Here is a 20,876-nt window from a genome sequence, read left to right on the forward strand (position 1 = left end):
ATTAAAAAAACATGTAATGAAAAGAATATTAACACTAAATTTTCTTTCTCTGTATCCATGGGGTATCAGTCTTGTGCTTTTTAAGTTTTCCCGTAAGCTTCCTATTAGTGGTAATAGACTCTAACAAATCATTTCCAAAGGAGATTATCTTTGTTCTTTCCAAACTCTAAAACTGTGTGTTCAGTTTCTCAGGTAGTTTGTAAAAGCCTTATATGCTATATAAAGCCTCCTTCTTAGCACCAGTGGCAGATAAACCTTCAATTCCACATTGCTGTGATTGTGATACACGACACACAAATACAGGCCTCATTGGCATCAGCATCCAAATAGATTTGCCTTCATCAAATGTGAGGGCAAATGTGTGTGGAATCAGAATAAGTGATTATCTTACTTATTAAGAGTTTAAAAAAAGAAGAGAAGATGCATAAATCAAGTTGCATCCTCTTCCTGCCCCTATCTCAATACATTCCAATGTAATTTCCACTTCTACTTAGCTTCCAAAAGAAAAATCAGAACAAAAAAACATGTTTTGCAGATTCTGCTTTGGACATATCTTTGTTTCCTGGGATAAGGTTTGAAAGTAATGCAGGTGCCCCATAGACTCTGATTTATTTTTTTACCTGAAAGTCCTCTACATGTGATTGTTGCAGTGGTGTAGGCTGAACATAAAGATGCCTTGCTGCACTAAAATATATGCATTCCCAGAGGTAAAGTAAAGGTATTGGATATTCAGGTTGGAAAATTTTTTTCTGAACCATGAGGTTCCATAGTCCAACTGTCTTCTTTTTCTGATGAAGAATGTATTGACTTACAACTTTATTACACTGAATGGACTGCTGAAGTGGAAAGTTTCTACTTAGCTAGAGCTGCCTTGTGTATCACAGCTTTGGAATAAGGATGAAAGCAGTTGAAAAGTCCTTCTTACGTATGTTTGCAATGTAAGCCCAGAGATGTCTATCTTGGAAGTAAGGAAAGACTAAAAAATTAAAAAGGCGCTGACATTGTTTTTTTGCTGGAGAAACTGGTTGAACTTATGTCATACAACCATAGGAAATACTGACTAATAAACAGTAGTTGCAATTCTATGGAAGAGAACTGGCCATGGGAAGTGAGGAAACGAGAACAATAAATATATGAAACTGTCACTGAATATGTACTTTTCTAATAGAGTATGGAGATGTGGCATAGTTGAACATTACAGTGTTTGAGGTACAGTATTTATTCCAGAACACCACTATTATTATTATGATATTTAGACTGAAAGGATTACCATCAACTCCCTTCACTCAACAGTTGGTCATATAAAGATCCAGCTAATTGGTATCCGATCCAGAGGTACAGCTCTCATCAGTTTAATTGTACCAGAGGCTTCTTTTGCAGATATGGTCTGGTAAACTGAACAGGGCCAGGACACTATGGCATGCAGCTGTCCACAGTATTTAATTGTCAGTGCACACTTTGGCACTGATTTGAGTCAGGGGAACTATCACTCTTTCAGGCAACACCTCAGCATGGTTTGGAGGGTAAGGCAAGCCTGGGATGATTCCCAATATGCAATACAGGCAAGGCTGACATGTTTCAGTGAAGAGAAACTTTAACCATATGTATGTAAGCCATGCTCTGTGCTCTGTCCTCAGGGCCAGAGAGGGAGCCAGGGTGCTTTTTATTTATTTTGTATAGATATTGAAACCCATTTTCTTCTGACATCGCTATGACTCACCTTATTGAAGCCAACGATTTACAGCAAATGTGTAGAAACCAGAGAATCACCTTACCTGTTGGTTGTGTATTTTGGGGAGTGAGGAGGCATATGGAAGATGTGGCAATAATCTTATTTTAAAAGTAACTTAAGTGGGGTTAGACCTATTTTACATTTGCTCACTAATAACAGAATCTGCTGTACTCTGATTTTTTTTATCTTATTTTTTAAACCTTTTTTTCCTCCAATTTCATTCATATAGACTAGCTTTGGTCATTAGCAGCATGGCACAATTCAGTATTACAGTCTGCTCATGAACGAATGTGCACCCGACAACCTGCTTGCCTTAACTTGTTGCCTGTCATATAATCTGCTCAGATCATGTAAGAGTGAGCAGCACCTGTTTGTCTGGCATTCCCACACATAGATCAGAAAGCAAATATCTCATAGCCCCAGGATGCACAGTAGGTAGCTTTATGCTGAACCCGAACTTTTGAGTATCTGATGTTTCCTCTCAGGAAAAAAAACCTGTGTCACAAGGGACAATTCCCCACTATTATACTAACTCAGAGGGGTAGCTCCATTGGTTAGCAAAATTACACTTTCAGATAGGAAAAAAAACCCCCAAAATTTAAATAAAACCATTTCTGTAATGTTAAGACAAAATCAAAACTGAAGAGATAGAGTGGAATGAGAATTAGTCTTACAGTTTTACTGTTGCTAGTGTGTCATGTATCATTATTTATTGTTACTGATACATTTAAAAAAATACTTTTTATGTAAAGGATCTCTCCCGTTGTTTACATGCACAAGTTACATGTTGCTAATTCAGGCTTCCTGAGGTTTTCTTCTCATTGCTACTGGTATGTAGCTGGGATGATCTCATTCTGATTTTGTACATTTTTATGCTTTGATGGTTTGTTTGGTTTTCCATTCATTTTGTTTGAAATACCTGGCTCCTTTTCAGATGAAGAAGCCCTGCTGCTACCATGATACAGCAAGTTTACAATGACCCAAATAAACATATCATGGCTAGGCTTCGCGAACGAAGATTTGGGAAGGTACTATCCACATTTGCTACAGGTATGCTGGTGGCTTATGAGGCCAACACGTGACAGACATATCCGATTGCAAAAGGCACAGCAGAAAGACTCCTTAGATGGTGCATTCTGCAAGACACGGTTCTTTCTGCCGTTGCCTTTTTTCCTCGAGAGTGATCCTGCATGTGTTCTCGAAGGAGACAGCTGCGTTATAGATGGTGTGTCTCCAGGACTCCTGATTTAAGGCCAGAGTAGACCAGTTATGCTGATCAGTAAGGTCAAGGCTGAGATGTTGTTTCAGGGAGTCCTTGTATCTTTTCTTCGGGGCTCCTCTCATGCGGTAGCCAGTGGCAAGTTCACCATAGAGCAGGATCTTAGGGAGGCAGTGGTCCTTCATCCTGGAGACGTGTCCTGCCCATCGCAGTTCCGTTCTCAGTAACATGGCCTCAATACTTGTGACAGCAGCTTGCTCTAGTACAGATGTATTGGTCACATAATCTGATCAGCGGATGTTAAGGATTGTATGGAGGCAGCGTTGATGGAAGCGTTCTAGGAGACGCAGGTGGTGGCAGTAGATGACCCATGATTCGGAACCATATAAGAGAGTAGACAACACTATGGCTTTGTAAACACTGATCTTGGTGTTTTTCTTCAAGTGTTTATTACGCCATACCCTTTTGTGGAGTTTTCCTAAAGCACTATATGCCTTTGCTAACCTGTTGTCTATCTCTCTGTCGATCTTACCATCTGAGGAGATGAGGCTACCAAGGTAATTAAACTGTTAGACTGATTTGAGCTCTGACTGGTCAATGGTGATATGGGGATGATGGGGGACTTCCTGAGGTGCAGGTTGATGGAGGACTTCTGTCTTCTTTAAGCTGACTTCCAGCCCAAAGAGCTCAGCAGCGTCTGCAAAACAGGATGTTAAACGCTGCAGGGCTGCTTCTGTGTGGGCAACAAGGGCGGCGTCATCAGCATAAAGTAGCTCCCAGACAAGATGGTTTAAGGTCTTGGTGTGGGCCTTCAGTCGCCTTAGATTGAATAGGCTTCCATCAGTACGGTATCGAATGTAGATACCATCCTGATCATCGAGGTCTGCTGTGGCCCTTTGGAGCATCATGCTAAAGAAGACGGTGAACAGGGTAGGAGCGAGAACGCAGCCTTGTTTCACACCATTCTTAATTAAAAAGGGCTCAGAAAGTGTGTTGCCATATCTGACTTGTCCGTGCTGATCCTCATGGAGTGAGATGATCATTTTAAGGAACTTGGGGGGACAACCTAAATGTTCCAAAATCTGCCACAGACCTTTTCTGCTCACAGTATCAAAAGCCTTGGTGAGGTCGACAAAGGTTACATAGAGACCTTTGTTCTGTTCCCTACACTTCTCTTGCAGTTGTCTGAGAACAAATACCATGTCTGTGGTGCTCCTGTTGGCTCTGAAACCACACTGACTTTCAGGTAGGATTCCTTCTGCTATAGTAGGTATTAGTCTGTTCAAGAGTATTCTTGCCAGGATTTTGCCAGCAATGGAGAGCAGAGTAATACCACGATAGTTTGAGCAATCTGATTTAATACCTTTCTTCTTATACAAAGTGATGATGACTGCATCTCGAAGGTCTGATGGTAGTTCACCGAGCTCCCAACAGCGCACCACAAACTCATGAAATTTGGTGTGGAGTGCAAGGCCCCCATGTTTCCAGACTTCAGATGGAATTCCATCAACCCCAGCTGCCTTGCCGATTTTCACCTGCTGTATGGCCTTGAGGGTTTCTCCTAAAGTGGGGACAGTATCCAATTCATACTTTACTGGTTGTTGTGTGATGGACTGAATTGCTGAATCTTGGACTACACGGTTGGTACTGAAAAAAGTCTGAAAGTGTTCAGACCATCGATTCAGAATGGAGGTTTTATCTGTTAGAAGTGTTTGACCATCAGCGCTGAGTAGAGGGCTTTGTACCTGGCATGTAGGCCCATATGCTGTTTTCAAGGCCTCATAGAAACCTTTGTGATCACCTGTATCTGCGCATAATTGAGTTTTTTCAGCTAGATCGATCCACCACTTGTTCTGGATGTCACGGAGTTTCTGTTGGAGCTTGCTGTATGCGAGACGAAAGGCTGTTTTCCTTGCGTGACAGGATGGTAGTGCAAGGTGTGCTTGGTGGGCGGTTCTCTTCTTCCTCAACAAGTCTTGGATTTCTTGTTTTCGTCAAACCAGTCCTTGTTCTTCTTGAGGGAGAACCCTAAGGATTCTTCAGAGGATTGCAGGATGCTGTTTTTAATATGGTGCCAGATTGTTTCAGGAGAGGAATCTGTGGGAATGTTTTCGAGTCTAGTTTGAAGGTTTGCCTGGAAACTGTCTCTTACTGTGGCTGATTGGAGATTGTTAACTTGGAGTCTTCTCCTTGGAATGCTGCCCCTTTTTGGTTTGAATTTGAGCTTGAAATTGAGTTTACAGTGCACAAGTCGATGGTCTGTTTGGCATTCTGCGCTGGGCATCACACGGGTATGGTGGACATCGCGGGCATCTCTCTGTCGCACCCAGACATAATCGATGAGGTGCCAATGCTTAGAACGGGGGTGCATCCAGGTTGTCTTCAGACTATCTTTCTGCTGAAAGATAGTATTAGTGACAGTGAGTTGTTGCTCTGCACAGAATTCTAGCAGAAGTCGACCATTATCGTTGCAGCTTCCAACACCATGCTTGCCTAATACTCCTTTCTAGGCTTCAAAATTCTTGCCTACTCTGGTGTTGAAATCACCAAGGATAATGATCTTATCGTCTGCAGGAACCTTTTGGGTAAGGAGGCGCAGGTCAGTGTAAAATTTATCTTTTTCAGCAGGGTCAGCTTGGAGAGTTGGGGCATATATACTAAAGAGGACAACATGATGCTTGTTGTTTAGTGGAAGGTGTAGGGAGATAATGTGGTCAGAGTGACCTGTCGGCAGATTTTCGAGTTTAGGAACAATGGAGTTTTTGATCATGAAGCCGACTCCTGAGAGGTGTTTTTCGGTTCTGGGCTTGCCTGACCAAAAGAGTGTGTAACCAGCACCATGTTCTCTGAGGCTGCCTTCTTCATGAAGGCAAACTTCACTGAGAGCGGCAATGTCGATGCTGAGATGAGCCAGCTCATGGGTAATTAGGGCAGACCAATGCTCAGGACGTCCGCTATCCGCATAATCGAGCATGGTTCTGATGTTCCAGCTTGCGAGAGTCAATTTGGGTACACCTTTGAAGGCAGGTTTATGCCTTTGTCTTTTGATCTTTGTGCGACCGCATGGAAGAAGATGCCCGTTGGCCTGCGGTTAACCAACCGGGTGAAAGTGGAGATGAGCTTTGTTTAGGCCACCTTTTCTAGGCCCCTCTCTGAGTGGAGCAAGCAGTGCTGTCCTTGAAAAGGCTGCTTGGTCGTTCAGGGTGCTGCCCCAAGAGACTGTCATCTCCGGTCCGTCTCAAATGACCAATATCCTGAACCGCCTGCATGCAGGGTTGGGTCTGCGGCTCCCAGTGTACCTTTCACCTGCCGTTTCGACCCTCGCCCATCGCTACAGGACTTTTTGCATGTGCGTAAAGCCTTCAAGCCTGCGCAATGGATTTTTAGGTGAGACACAGTGTGCGCGGAACTGAACCCACCATTTAATCCTGAGGTTCATCTGTCAGGGCTGAGCGAGCTTGGACGGTGGCAGTGAGGTCCTCAGGACGTAGGTTTGATTAGAGTGACCTTCTCTTAGATGGATGGCCTTACAGGGCTAAGCGAGCTCCATCTGCCCGGGTTTGGGATTGGAGTTGTCCTTCTCCTAGGATGACTGCCAGGAGGCTAATGAGCTCATCCTGCCCAAGAATGTATTAAATCTGGTCCTACGGTTTTGATCTGTCTGGCATGGGCGACCCTGCTGGAGGCATGTACCATATAGCTCGCAACCACACAGGGATACAGAGACTATGTTCCTGTTAGAACGCTTTGGGCAAGTCTTTATTATCACCTACCTATAAACAAACTGAAGGAGGTACCCAGGGACAACCCTTTGTCCTGTCCACCGTTTCAGGATGTAACAGAGCAAAGCAAGTATATCCAGAACATGCCGAACCTGGGCAGTAGCCACAGGAGAACCAAAAACAGACAGACAGAGCAAACAAAGCAAACATTCTGACCCCAGTACCCATCCAGGTTGGGGTGCCTTTCATTGGCCCCAGCCTGGCGGGGACCCCCATTATTCTAAAAGAACCCACTGTGTTTCCACATATCTTCAGGCACACTACTCACCTGCGACATTTCATACGGGATTGTGCCGCTCTCCCTCCTGCTGGTCGGTGGACCCCCACGGCCTGCTTGACACACTACGCTAATCCTCCCTCCCCCAACCCCTCCCCCCTCCCCAAACTCTCCCCCCCAAACCTGGAACGCCAAACCTCTGTGTGCTCCGAAGCTTCCTTCTCCTCTTTCATGGAGGCGCAGTATCTGCTGGCAAGGCTCCCCTTGTCTCTCCTTACTCCTGCAACGGCCGCGCCCGGGGGCACAACCGTGCCCGCGCGGCGTGGGAAAGGCCCAAATAAACATAACAGAGGTGGGAATTACATGCTCTATTCCTCACACAGAACCCCGTGCCAAAATGACCTTTCTTTCACTCTCTCTCACAGGCACATGTACACAACCACATACAGTTAAGGCTTCTTACATAAACTCAACCAATGAAATTATTTGGCTCTCCAAGTATCAAGAAATTCTGCTGTTTTATCAGCTTCTCTTTGCTGATTCCAGTAAACATCCAGTCTTTCAGGGTGTTTTGTGTTTCCCTCTTCCAGTGCTACTCCACAGACCTCGCCTGTTCCCAAGGGTCCCTTTGGTAAAAAAACCACACACACACACACAAACATATATATATATATGAAATCTCAGGGGTAATTACTCCCTCTCTGTGCCTGCCTTGGCTCTTTCCACCACAATCCACATGAACACAACGTGGTTTCACAGAGTGCTGTACAGACTCTCTGGGGCTATCCCATACTGACTCACCACATCCATTGTGCTTCTCCCAAACCCAGTAGATTACTTAAAGGCTGAAGGAGCTCCCAACCCATCTAACCTTTTTCTTCACCTCTCTGTTCCTCAGGTAGACTGGACAGTCCTTCACTGACAGGTAGTATTCACTCTTTGCTTCTTTTTAACCATTGATACTGGATAAATAAAAAAGTCAGGAGAGAGAGACAGAAACGGAAAGAGAAAAAACTGCAATAACAGACTTTAGAGCTAAAAAACACCAATTCACATCAAACAATTTTCCCCACTTTCTGAGATTTATACATACACATATAGACATATAGCACTCCTTGAAGTGTGTTGCTTCAAGAAACAGGAGTCGAAACACTCTGGAACCAATTTGCTAAATAATTCTGTGCAATTGTTTCGCTCTGGTCAGTGATATGACCAACATATAAAACTCTGAAAAATTTGGACGGCATAATAATGTAAGACGAAGTTGTGAGTAGCTGATAATTTAAACAAGGTAAAGCTCTCTCATCTCAGGAAAAAAAGGTTTGAAGTTGAATAAGGTCTGATCTTTCTTTGATATAAATAAGTAAGTTTCCAGTGGAAGAGGCAAGCAATTAGTGATTTCGTGTTGGCTTTGGTATGCCATTTTAAGACCTTCTCCATATGTCATAATTTATCACTAAATTAAACATTATTATAGATGAGACACATTTATTTGAAGACGAATTATAAATTAAGGAACAGGGACGACAATGGCATGCTTACATTCAAATGTACTATGTAAGTATGTGTAATGTACTAATGTAGTAAATACTAATCTACTATTGTAAGGTTTACAAAGAATATGAAAAGAAAAAATATAGTTACAGTTTCTAAAGAATGGAGGTTTTTGGATTACTGTTGTTACTTTCTTAAGAACTAGGTTTGATTTTTCCATGACCAGAATGAAAAACTAAGTTTTCACTAAGTTTAAAAATTCAAATCCACAAAGACTGGAAAATGAAAGAGCTAAGATCATTCTTCTAAAGGTTTTTTTTTTTTGTAGTTAAATATTTTCTGGTTTTCTGAGCAAACAAAAATCCCTACAATTTGATTATATGGTCTCACATTGCCAAGACTGATTATCTGCCAAGCTGGAATCATTTGTTCCACTGCACTAATTACTACCACGTAAGCATATGAAGCAACTGATGGCAACGGTGGGTTATCGTCCTCTAGGTATATCAGAACTAGAGCAGAATGAGGCACAACAGAAAGGTTAAGGCAGCCAAACCCTGCCTGAAGACTCTGCAGCTGTCTCTGCCTCTGCCACAGAGCTCTCGTGTCATGGCAGTCAGGTCATTCCAACCAGGCATTGTGTAGGTGATGCCAGCTGTGCTCCTCACCTCTGGCTTCAAGCCGGGCAGCACACAACCAGCCTGGCAGAAACAACAGGATCAGACACTCCTACTAATGGCAACAGAAACAATGTTTTGGACATAACCAGTTCCGCATAACAATAAGTGCTGTGGAAAATCTGATTATAAACTAATGAGCCAAAAGTAGTGAATCTTACTCTTTTGTGCCACAGTTTTCCATCAGGAATGCAATTGATGCCAAATTTTACCTTACCCAGCTACTGTAAGTGCTCAGGTGTTAGAGCAGCAAGCAAAGACAAGCAACAAAGACAAACCAATAAGACATTTAAAATCGGAGGAACTGCAGTTGCCTGGATCTTCCTTCTTGCAGATAGGACTGACACTGGCTTTCTTCCGGTCTTCAGGAACCTATCCCAATCATTGCGACCCAGCCATCGAGAGTGGCTCCAAAATGACATCAGCCAGCTCCCTAAGCACTCATGGTGCATCCCACCAAGCTCCATGGTTTTATGTATGTCCAGTAGGGGCTCTCTGACTCCCTCCTCACTAAAGGTGAGCCTTGCTCCAGATGTTTACGTTACAAACAAATCAAAGCACTGTTTCCTGACAATCATATCTCATGCTAAGGATGAATAAATAACACAGAATAATACATCATTAAAGCTAAAATCAACATGTGTTATACATGTTCTCACTGCTGCAACTATATGAAGACCCGCCCTAGGAAACCAGAAGCCACTTAGCTCAGAAGACAGAATTCTGTGAAAAAGTTTTCCAGATTTCACATCTGTATTTCATGAACAGGAAAAAAAGAGAAATGAATACTACCATTCCCAGGTTTTATTTATTATATTGCTACTGTTCTTGCAACTCCTATGAATTTTATTAGGGATGAGAATCCCACTGCTCTAAGCATATATAATGCTATGGATTACTATAAGTCTTAAGCATGTCATATATTCAGTGAAAAAACACCTGCTCCAAAGAACTCACCATTTACAGGTTAGAGGAGAAATGACAAATGCATTCAACTGAAACCAAGAGAAAGCAAATCCCAAGACAATTACAACACTATTCATTTGTTCATAGGTATAAAATCAAATAAAAAGGTATTAAACTACTAAAAAAAATCTGAGAAAATAAAAAGTTCAGGAAAAATAAGATACCTACATTGGAAAAAATGCCTTAAAAGGGTTGTCAGGTGAAATGGAATTAAAGGGGGAAAGGAAGGTTTGGCACATTGGATAAAAGAAATATTTTTCAGATACAAATTTACTTCTGCCTCACACAGACCGTTTCTCTAATAATGATGATAAATATATGGCATGGAAAAGACTAGGCAGTGAATATATTATTTATAAGCTTCAAACCCAGAAAACATTCACTCTAACATCAACCCCGCAATTCATTCTTGTTTTCTCTTCCATTTGGTTTCTTGGTCATGTATTTTAAAGGCCATTGTGACAACCATGTCGATATTGGCAGCTTTACAGCTCTGAAACCAGGTGTACTATGGAAGTCAGGCCTATAGTCTCAGCAGCAAAGGGAACAAGGGGCTGCTTGCTGGATGCAGCACTCTCTGTCACTCCCAGTAGAATATCCATTAAAGGGATGTCCAGAGGGATGACCAGCCTTCCTCAAAGTGGGGCTGTTGTGATAGTGGGAATTGCAGAAGTTATGAACATAAGAACATTAGACATTCTAATAAGAAGAAAAGGCTAGTAGGCCAAACACACCTGTCTTTTCTGATTTCTCTCAATTCTGTCATTTTTTTCCAGCATCTATCCCAATATTCCTCTTCTTTAGAAACGCAGATGCTTCTCTACATATTTTACAGTGTTTGCTTACTTTCTAAAGCCAACTTGTGTATTCCCACTTGCAGGCAAGAATCTGCTCAGAATTCTTTAGTCCTTTTTAGAATTCTCCCCTGCTTCTTGTGCTCCTTCCCAGTACCCAGGTGTATTTTACCAATTCCTTTCATATTTTAGGAGTTATTGGCTCAAATATTCATCCTGTCCCAGATTAAGTGGAAATCATATGAATGATATATTCTCAGACAAACATCTACCCTCTGCACAGTAAAGCTAAGAAAAATTCAAACAGGATATTGAGCAACATTAAAAATAGACTGCAAATATGCAATGCTAATTGATCTAGACTGCATACTTGAACACTGTGCTTAATTTTGCCCTTCTTATCTCAAGAAGAGTACAGTGAAGAAATGTATAGCCCCAGAAAGGGCAATATATTATGAGAAGCCTGTTAATATTCCTATTAGATTGTGGGAGTAATAGGCACAATCATTCAGAGAGGAGATGGAAATGACAGACTGTGACTGGGACATTATTAAAAGTAGTGAACGATGGCAGTAAATTAAAAAACATTTGTATATCTTCACACTCTTTTCAAGGGCAAGAGTATACTCCATAACACTGAAATAGTTTATCAATGAATTAATAGAAACTTTGAAAACAATACACCCTTAATTGTCTTATTAATTAGCATAGACCAGTGGAGCAGTCTGGATGGTGGCATTATTGTGCATGCACTGCACAAGTGGAGAGCATCACACATCACTTGCCAGGAAAGTTGAGAGTCTGGAGAGGGAGAGCAGACAAAAGGCAGCTGAGGGGGTGAGCACTGAGCGCGATCACCATCTGGGTCCATTTATGGATGGCTGGGTACAGACAGATGAACTAAACGAGAAAAAGGGTAAAAAAATCAGACACTGAAAGAGATGAAAGGAAGACCAAGGAAGAGAGAATAAAAGTAAGCACAGGCATGGAGCAAAGCTGTTGTGAAGAGTCTGTGCAGGAGGGAAGGAAGGAATGGGCACGAGAGTCGTTCAGCTCCAGGCAGTGAACACTCAGCAATAGCTACATGAAGGTCACTGCTTTGGCCGCTTTGCAGCTGCTTCTACTGCCAGCAGTACTACTACTGTCTCTTCTCAGCCCTCCCCATGCCCAGTTTAGGGAGGGCATTGATTCTGGGAGCACCACCTGGGTCCCAGCATGCCCATGGTAAAATGGTCTCACGGGTAGGCTGCTGGGCACAGGCACTGCCAGGGCAGAGGTGACATCCTGTGGCAACACTCCCTGCCTTCCATTTTGCTTGTAAAACCTATACAAGGCTTAACTCCTCCAGTTAACCCCTGTAGGTTACTGCAGTGAGACAAAGCGATTTTAGCAGGGAAAAGGGACTATAGTTTAACATAAGAATGGAAAATGTCATGTCAAGTGATAGTAACTATCACAGCTGTTATTTTTAAAGCATGCAAAACTATCACATGACAAAAGTGTGAAGAAGATATTTTGATTTACTAAAAAAAATACAGTCGTTTTTAAGGCATGGAAATGCATTGTTACCAAAGATAATCAGTGTCTAAGAGTGGTTGCTAGAGTGGTTTACACATTAATCTGGCCTACAAGTTTGAGTTGTTTCGCAAAGTCAAAATGATGTTTTACAAATGACCAACGAACCAGCAAAGCCCACCCCTGTATCTGGCACATGTTAAGAGCAGTGCTTTATTTATTCTATACCATGTCCATCTTCCAATATGAGTCATTAAATCTTCTTTTCTGTTGTTATTCCTCCTGTACATGAACACTACTTTGATCACTGCATATAGTAAAATACAATTTTTTCATAAGAGTATTAGACTCTAAGCAAACGCTTATGCATAGAATAAGGGAAATTACATTCAATAACTCCAATATCCTGAGTTCCTGTAGGTAGTACATTAAGTCACCAGGATTAAGAAAGGTACTTTGGTTTCCTTCATAGTAGTCTCAGTAGACAGGTCTACTTCACAGCCTTAAATTTTATTTAAATTGAAAGCAACTTAATAATGAAACAGCAAACAAGCCCAGTTGGTGATTTCCCCTTCTCTTTGTTAGTCTACTTCCATTAATCTGTATATGAAAGAGGAGTGGAGAAATCTGGGTAGAAAGCAATAAAAGGGTTTTCAACTAAGATACTTGGATTCTGGAATAATTATCAACCCACCCCCCTATAACTACATGTCCAGTTATGAAGATGCATTGGCCTTTGTACTAATGGTTTAGGTCCAGTGGCAAACAGCGTGGTGGGAAGGAATCCTGGGAATACCCTCTGACACATTACAGCCAATACATCATTTAAGCTGCTTATCTGAAATCCATACTGTGGATCTGACGGAGGGATTTAGGACCAGAGAAGACATGAGCATGCAGAAGCAAACTGACAACTAACTAATTTCTACTACTTTTAACCATAGCAAAGGAAGGAGCTGAAGTTCATAATCTTTAAGAAAGAAAAGTGAAATACAATATTAAGAATAAACTGATCAATATTAAATGACATGCTGCTTGGCCTGCTGGATGAATCTCTTCCTTTAGACCACAACAAGAAAACCTAATTCCTGATTTTGTTTTTGAATACATAGCAGTGATCTGTGAGCACAAGCCATGCAGCAGGACTACATCTAGAATGTCATATCACATGGACGGATAAAAGGCTGTGATTTTGTCCTATAGACATTGCTGGGAGGGAAGTGGGGCAAAATCTAAAAGTAGTCCTTTTCATGAAGACGCCTATTCCAGGCCACATCTTACAGCACTGCAGATTGCAAGCTGTTCTCAAACCACTGATAAAAAAATGGAAATAACACATACAGTTTCTTCATGTATAACCAGCTTTTGAGTTTTTGAGGTGGTCTTCAAATGAAGAAAGCAACACTTAAAAAAATTAAAAAGTATTAATTTTTGTTTGTCTACAAACACCTGACAAGCTACCAAAGTATGAAGAAAACTACTGAAAAACTTGTGTTTGAACTGATTAAATGTCATGTACCAATTCTTCTCAGTACTTTGGAATAAAATTGTAACTGCTACATGGCAGATTTGTGTTGTACAAAACAAGGTATTGTACTAAAACAATGATATTTAGGAAACTAGAAAGCTAAAAATGTTTCTGCTATTTCTGAATCCACTGTAAAAACACAGGTATGGTAAATTCTCTATAAAAATAACAAGACAAATCTAGCAATAGAAATTACATATTTTAACAAAAAATTAACCTGCTCTTCACCACTGCTCTGATCACAAAGCCATAGCCATCTATGCCTTGCCTGAGAATAATCAATGCCATTAGAGAACTGGTGACATACCAGAATTTATAAACTATATGTAACACATTAAGTGAAAAGTAAATGTACTCCAGGTTAGCACAACAGATGTGTAACTCAGACTGACTGCCACGCTCAGGGAATTCCCTAAGCAACCTCTCTGACTTCTTCTGATCTCATTCAAGACTAGTACAAATAACAGGGATTTGCCTTTCTCCTCTACAGCTTACAGCTAAGAGAAATATGTATCACTGGTCATCCAGCGAAGCACTTCAAGAGGAAAATCCAAAATGCCTTAGAGCCTAAAGAGCAAAAAAATCCAGATGGTTGAACACTGAAAATATTGCCCTAACTACTTTAGAAATGAAACTCGCTTTATTCTTTAACAACCAAAGGCTAAGTCTCTGACAATTATTTCTTTTTAAATTACCCACAACTAACATGTTTTAATATGGAATATGAAAATCAAAAGATAGATCAAGGAAATCAAAGCTGTGCTAAAAGACATGAAGCAGCACTAGACTTTTCACAATTCCCCGCAAGTTCTAGAAGTTTCACTGTGGTTTTTTTGTTGCTTCTTGTATTCAAATAACATAAACCTCCTGATCAGAATAAAACTCAGAGATGATGGCAAATCCCACATCTGAGTGGCTCTAGAAACCATCCCCAGTTCTTACTGTCTCCTGGCACCAGCAGCTTTTTGTGTGCCTGGCTGCAGCACTGTTCTTCTTGCTTTGATACAGGTCATTAGGCCAAGTCTTCTGTTGTAGCTATCACTGAAATACCAGCCCCCAGGGATTACACTGGTGCCAAATTCAGATCAGGGGAGTGAAAAAACACATTTTCAGACCTCTTAAAAAGCTGATTTTAAACTCCCTGTTCAAATATAGATTCTGATAGTGGTCTGGATCCTGCACCCCGATTGTGTCGAGACAGAATCCAAGGACAGGATTGCAGCTAAAATTCATTTTCCTGCAGGTACTCAATATTTCTTTTGAATAACCCTGAAATAGCAATACTTTGTATGCATAGTCTACATTTTGTCTGAGGAATTCAAAAGAGTGTTGTAAACATCCAGGGGCACATCCTGCTCTCTCTGCAGTAGTTAGAGAGCCTCCCCAGCTGAACATCTCCTAACACAGAGACTAAAGAGGGCACTAATCTGTGGAGTGAGGCGCTCAGCATGACCCTGCACAATGAGGTGGAAAATAGAAACCCCTGTCAATAAACTAGAAGCTGTGGAAGTTCATGTAGTTTTGGATCTATAGAATAAGAGTTGCCAACCTCTTTTTACAAAAATAATTTGTCTGGCCACCCAGCCCTCCTTTTGGGCTTGTCTGTGCACATCCAGGACTGTAACAGACCCTAGCTCTTTTGCCCATGCTCCAACCTGGCAAAACACAAAGTAGATTTGGTCAGGGTTTAATTAGCTCAAGCAGAAGATTGTGCTAACAAAGCCCTAAGAGAGGTGGGCCAGACCTGACTGACATCCACTCAGTCTGGACAGCAAAGAGAGTGAGTTTCATCATGCAGGCTGGTGCTTGAGCTTGATGTGGAAGATGGATTCACCATCTAAGTACTATGCAGAAATGATACACTCATTATGTAGATTAAAAAAAGCAGAATTGTAGTGTTAAAAGAAAACAAGTGCTGACAGTGACAGACCTGACCTAGAAAACGATACGTGAATACTGCTAATAGGTAATCAGCTAATAGGTGACCACAGTCTAATGACTCATAACCACCTGAACTCCAGGTCCATTTTCTTATCCTTATGGGGTGCTACAAAGACAGCTCCCTTCCAAAAGAGACTGGTTTCTACCCCATTACATGTGACTTCTAAGTACTAAGGTGGGAACAGCAGACAGATTTACAGCGTTTCCTTGTGTGTGCGTCAGTAGTGAAAGAATTCTTTTGTGTAGCCAGCATAACTCCTGGTTGGCTAACTCAGTGCCTACAGCTTAGTGCTGCATAAAAGTTGTGCTCCTAATTGCCTTCTCATTTCAGCTAATTCTTTGCAGCATGAGCTAACCGGATGAGGAGCCAATTTTCACAGGCCTTTACATGGTTTTCCATGGTTTTCCATGCAGAGCTACAAACTATCCTCTAATTGAATTAAACACTTAAATGTGCTCCTAAATGTGTAAAAAATACGCCTCTCCAAGAAACAGGAATAGATATTGATATGTAAGCTTGAAACCTCTTTAGTAATAATACCTATATTTTAATTTTTTTTTATTGGTAGTTTTGTGTTTTGTTTTTTTTGTTGTTGTTGTTGATTGTGTTGGGGTTTCCTTTGTTACAGAGATTTTGAATAGTAACTACTGTCTGGGGCTTTGAAAGATACAAATAACTAACTGTTTTTCAATAATTTGTATTAAATAAGCATATAGAGGGGAATAAGCAGATTTCAAAAGATGCCATTTGGGTTTTATGACAGTTACAGTATTACAGTACCAGTGTGGTTACCAAATTATAGCACTAACTACGTATTGAGAATGTATGTGGTCCTACACTGTTACTTAAAAGTAACACTAAAGCTAGTTTGGTCCTTCCTTTCAGGACTGCTGTATAGAGTTTGTAATACACCCCAGAAATTTATTCCAAGAAAAGATAATAAGGATGTGGACACACACACATGAGTACACACAAGCAGAGACAATGTGAATGAATAAAGAACAGCAGATATAACTTAATTTTTCTTCCCATTGTTTTTTACCTTATTATTCTTTGTTAGGAAAAAAAATAGTGAAATAAATTAAAGTAAAAATTCTACAGATCTCATAAAATTTCACATCAGTACAAAAATATTATTGGAAAGTAAACTAAGACGTAGGAGAATAAGGGGGGAAACTAATGGGACTTTTAAGCACTAAATGTATAAAAAAATCTAGTTTATGTGGTGCATTAAAGTCAGCCTGAATTATTAAGAGAAACTCCCTTTGTATCCCCAGGTGCTTTACAATGTCTGTGTAGTCTATATCAAAAGTTCTGGATGCTTTGTGCTAGAATCACATTCATTGATGAAGCACAAATTTAAGACGACAGGCAAGAGAGGTCTGTGTGACTGGGGATTGATAATGGTCCACAGGGCTGTTCACCTTTATGTTACTGGTTCAAATCAAACCCAGCTGAAGTAACAGTTAGAAGCTGCTGAGGTCTGAGAGCTGTTCAGTGGCCCATGTGAAATGAATGCAACGATTGCTACCAGCATCCTGTGGACTAGCAGTCAAATCACAACACTTCCTCCTGCCTATTTTTTAGGGTGACTCTTTAGACTTCAACAAAGAGGGAAAAAAAAAAAAAAGCCCTGGGAATAGCATCTTAATAGTCTATCTTCTCTGCAAGCAATAAATACCACAAGCTTAAGGGCATTTACATTTACTACCGAACAGTGATTTATATTGCAATAGCACCAGTGGACCTTAACTGCAATCAGTATGAGCTATGAGCACAGGAAAAGAGATGACTCCCTCTTCAAAAAGATAGGTATTACGCTTATGAGAAAGGACAGAAGGACAAAATCAACTCTGTGGATTGCATTTATGCTTAATGGCAACCCCGTGCCCCAGCCATGCCACACTGAAGGAAGGCTTTTCAGCATGCCACTATTCCAAGTGCTACAGTTTCAACAGATTACTTTATGCTCAGACTAAACGTATCAGCAAGTGATTTTAAAACCAAATACACACAACCAGGGCATTTTCTTACATCACTGGTATTATTATAATAAATTCTACTACAGATTTGAAATATTTTCTCAAGACCATGTAAGGTCTTGAAAACAGACTTTATTAATGGAAAGCTTCAACTTCCATTTCTATTAAGAGTGGAACAGAATTTTGTCTCTGCTGCAGCAACACACCAGACAATCTGCAGATCAGCACAGCCACTCTGATCACCTTTACTCTGAAACAGATAAAGCTGTAAAACCTCAGCGTCAGATAATGGAACAACACTCAAATTGGAGGAAAACCCAGAGAACATTTTTACAGAAAAAAGGCTACTAAAGGTCACATGGAGTACGGCTAAAACAGAAAGTCCCATAAAACACCTCTGATGAGTTTTAATAAAAGTCAGTGGATAAAAACTAATATATAAAAATTAAAAAAAAAAAGTAATTTGGAGGCTTGTAAAACTTTATGCAAAATAAATGTTCATTTATTTAACATTCTTGGTTTGCTTCGTGATAGTTTCATCACTCAAGTCATACTGCCCTTCTCATTACTCATATGTTTGGGGGAATTTTTAAGAAAAAAAAAAAGACTTCAAAATTATGTTAAGGGAGTTTAACTCTTTATTCTCATTGTGTTCTCATCTCAATTCTCAGATGCTTTTTGAAATTAAAACCTTTTCAAAATAAAAACAGTTTGGAGACTAAATTCATGGCCCTCCTCTTTACCCTTACTATCTCTTGTCTTTCCCACAGCCAACTGTCTGTCCCAGCAATCAACACAATATGCTTAAACCATGACACAAATTTGTTCTGAGCACTTCTGTTTCAGCAGCTTCATTGACTTCGGAGCTTGGAAATATTTTGCCTTTTCTACCATATTACTGGTATAAATGTTGACTTTGGTAAGCTTATTTTTCAGCCTGAGAAGCATATCACAAGATAAAGAGCAAGCACACCAGGTGAGCAGCATGCAGATTTTCAGGATCCTGTTTGCCTTAGGTGGAGAGCAAATTTTTAGCACTGATTTAATATGGCAACTTGAATCCAAGTTTACAGAATTGATAAGTATCTGTCAAAATACAAAAACCCAAAGCAAAGGATCTATCCCTACTTTCCCTTGCTGTGCAACGATGTACGGTAACACCAAGCTAAATTCAAAGATAATAGAAATGGTGGAAAAACTAACACACATTTTTACATGCTGAGTGCAGCAGAAAGGCAAGGATGACATTAAAAAATGAAACTCCATGGTGAAAGTTAAGACTTACGAAGTGGATTTCCTGAGATGGGTTTGCCTACTGCAACTTTTCCACCTTTTATCTCGATCTCTTATATAAACTGTCCCATATTCAAACATACTGAAACCACAGTTCACCCACTCTTATATGTTAGTTGCACATATAATTATTTTTATTGTTATACTGCCAAAGGTTTCTAGCTAAAAACTGCATGGGCATTATGCCAGATCCTTAGAATGTATATTGTAATACACAGTGTAGATACACCATTAGAGAACTTCAACAGATTTACTATTATGAGATTAAGAACCACAGCTTAGATGTCTTAGGAAGAAAGAAATCTGAAACATTTATACATAACCTTGATAGGAGAATCTGAAGAGGCCTGAGTCAAAAGTAACATCTGTATTAGTGGCCTGGCAGAAAAGATGGGGACTGAGAAAACAAGCAGTAAGGAGGGACTAAGAGGGAAGCCCTTTTTTAATCATGCCTGTCTTGAGCTGTTATTATAATATCTGGAGTACAGGAATAAATCTGTGTCAGCAGCACAGACATCATTGCATTTATTTGTGGATAGGACCATAGAGGTGATGTGTAAAAGGAAAGGGACATGGATCAAAACTAAAAATCCTTAGGATTTTAGAGGAGTCAGATCACGAAGCTTCAAAGGATAAATTAAATTAATGATTAAGGATTAGGGGAAAAACAAGCAAAGAATGGAGCCAAAGATACAACCTATGATGAGATTTAAAGAGTTTAAAACTGACAGTGTGAAAGGAGGAGGAGCTGGCTAAGAGAGAATCATTAGGAAATTTGGTGAGAGTGGTTTCAGCTAACAAGACGGTCTGAAGCCAATTGGAAGGAGTTTACAGCAGTACCAGAGATCAGATGCTTTGAACACAACGGAATGTGAATGCACAAATAACACGTCTTGGAGCAACAGTGGCAAGTAACAGAGAGGTAAATAGTCCAGAGGGTTTTCTAAGGATTGGGAACAATAAAGACTAATATACTCTTGGATTACAAAAGGAAGAAGCTAGAGAGACATGGTCAAGAGAAAAACAGGAGAAAATGACAGCAAGTGTAAGAGAGGTCAGGAATAAGTGTAGAAAAGGATCACTGAGGAAAAAGAGAAGAGTTAGAGAAGAACATATGAGAAGCATCTACATCTGCATCAAAAGACCAGTAGAACAGCAGCATGTTTAGCTAGCCGTATAAAAACAATACCCAAAAAATCACAACAAGGGTGGGACAGGGTACAGAAAGAGTCTGTGGAACCTGGAACCTCTGTCCTTGGAGACACTGAAAGCTGCACAAAGCTCCAAGCAACCGGATCTACCTTTGAAGATGGCTCTGCTTTGAGAAAGAGGGAGAACTAGATGACCTTCAGAGATCTGTTCCAACCTGAATTCCTGTGTGATTCTGTGTAAGAAGGACAGAAGAGGGGTAGATAGCCTGAAGAGTTGGAATAACCGTTTCACAGTTTAACAGTTTGGATACGTGTGAAGAAATCATCAGGATTTCAATATAGCTTGATGTATAATATGGGCCCTTAGAAGGTAATTTCACATCTGAAAGTGCAGTAAGTATCTAGTGTTATTTCCAGGAGCTTTTATATATAAGCCTCAGCAATAGAGATGAGATTTCCTATATAATCAGCTTAGAAGTCTGGCCCTTTATAAAATCCCAGTCAATACTATACATGTCTTAAAGAATGTGAATCATCTTTGAAATCTGACCTCAAGATATCAAGATAAGTGGATCCAAACTGAA

General features: G+C 40.5%; 1 protein-coding gene across 14 annotated transcripts in view; it reads right to left on the reverse strand.

Annotated features, from left to right (window-relative positions):
* MYT1L (myelin transcription factor 1 like) overlaps positions 1-20,876 on the reverse strand; it is a 326,870-nt gene that overhangs the window by 182,361 nt on the left and 123,633 nt on the right. Inside the window, exon 3 of one of the 14 annotated variants that reach the window (XM_027640985.1) lies at positions 7,822-7,912. The exons of the other annotated variants lie outside the window; for them this stretch is intronic. The gene's annotated coding sequence lies outside the window, so the exon portion shown is untranslated. The remainder of the gene's footprint in view (positions 1-7,821; positions 7,913-20,876) is intronic. 14 annotated transcript variants of the gene reach the window in all.

Source organism: Corapipo altera, unplaced genomic scaffold (assembly GCF_003945725.1).
Source record: "Corapipo altera isolate COAL_440 unplaced genomic scaffold, ASM394572v1 46, whole genome shotgun sequence".
NCBI classification, from domain to species: Eukaryota; Metazoa; Chordata; class Aves; order Passeriformes; family Pipridae; genus Corapipo; species Corapipo altera.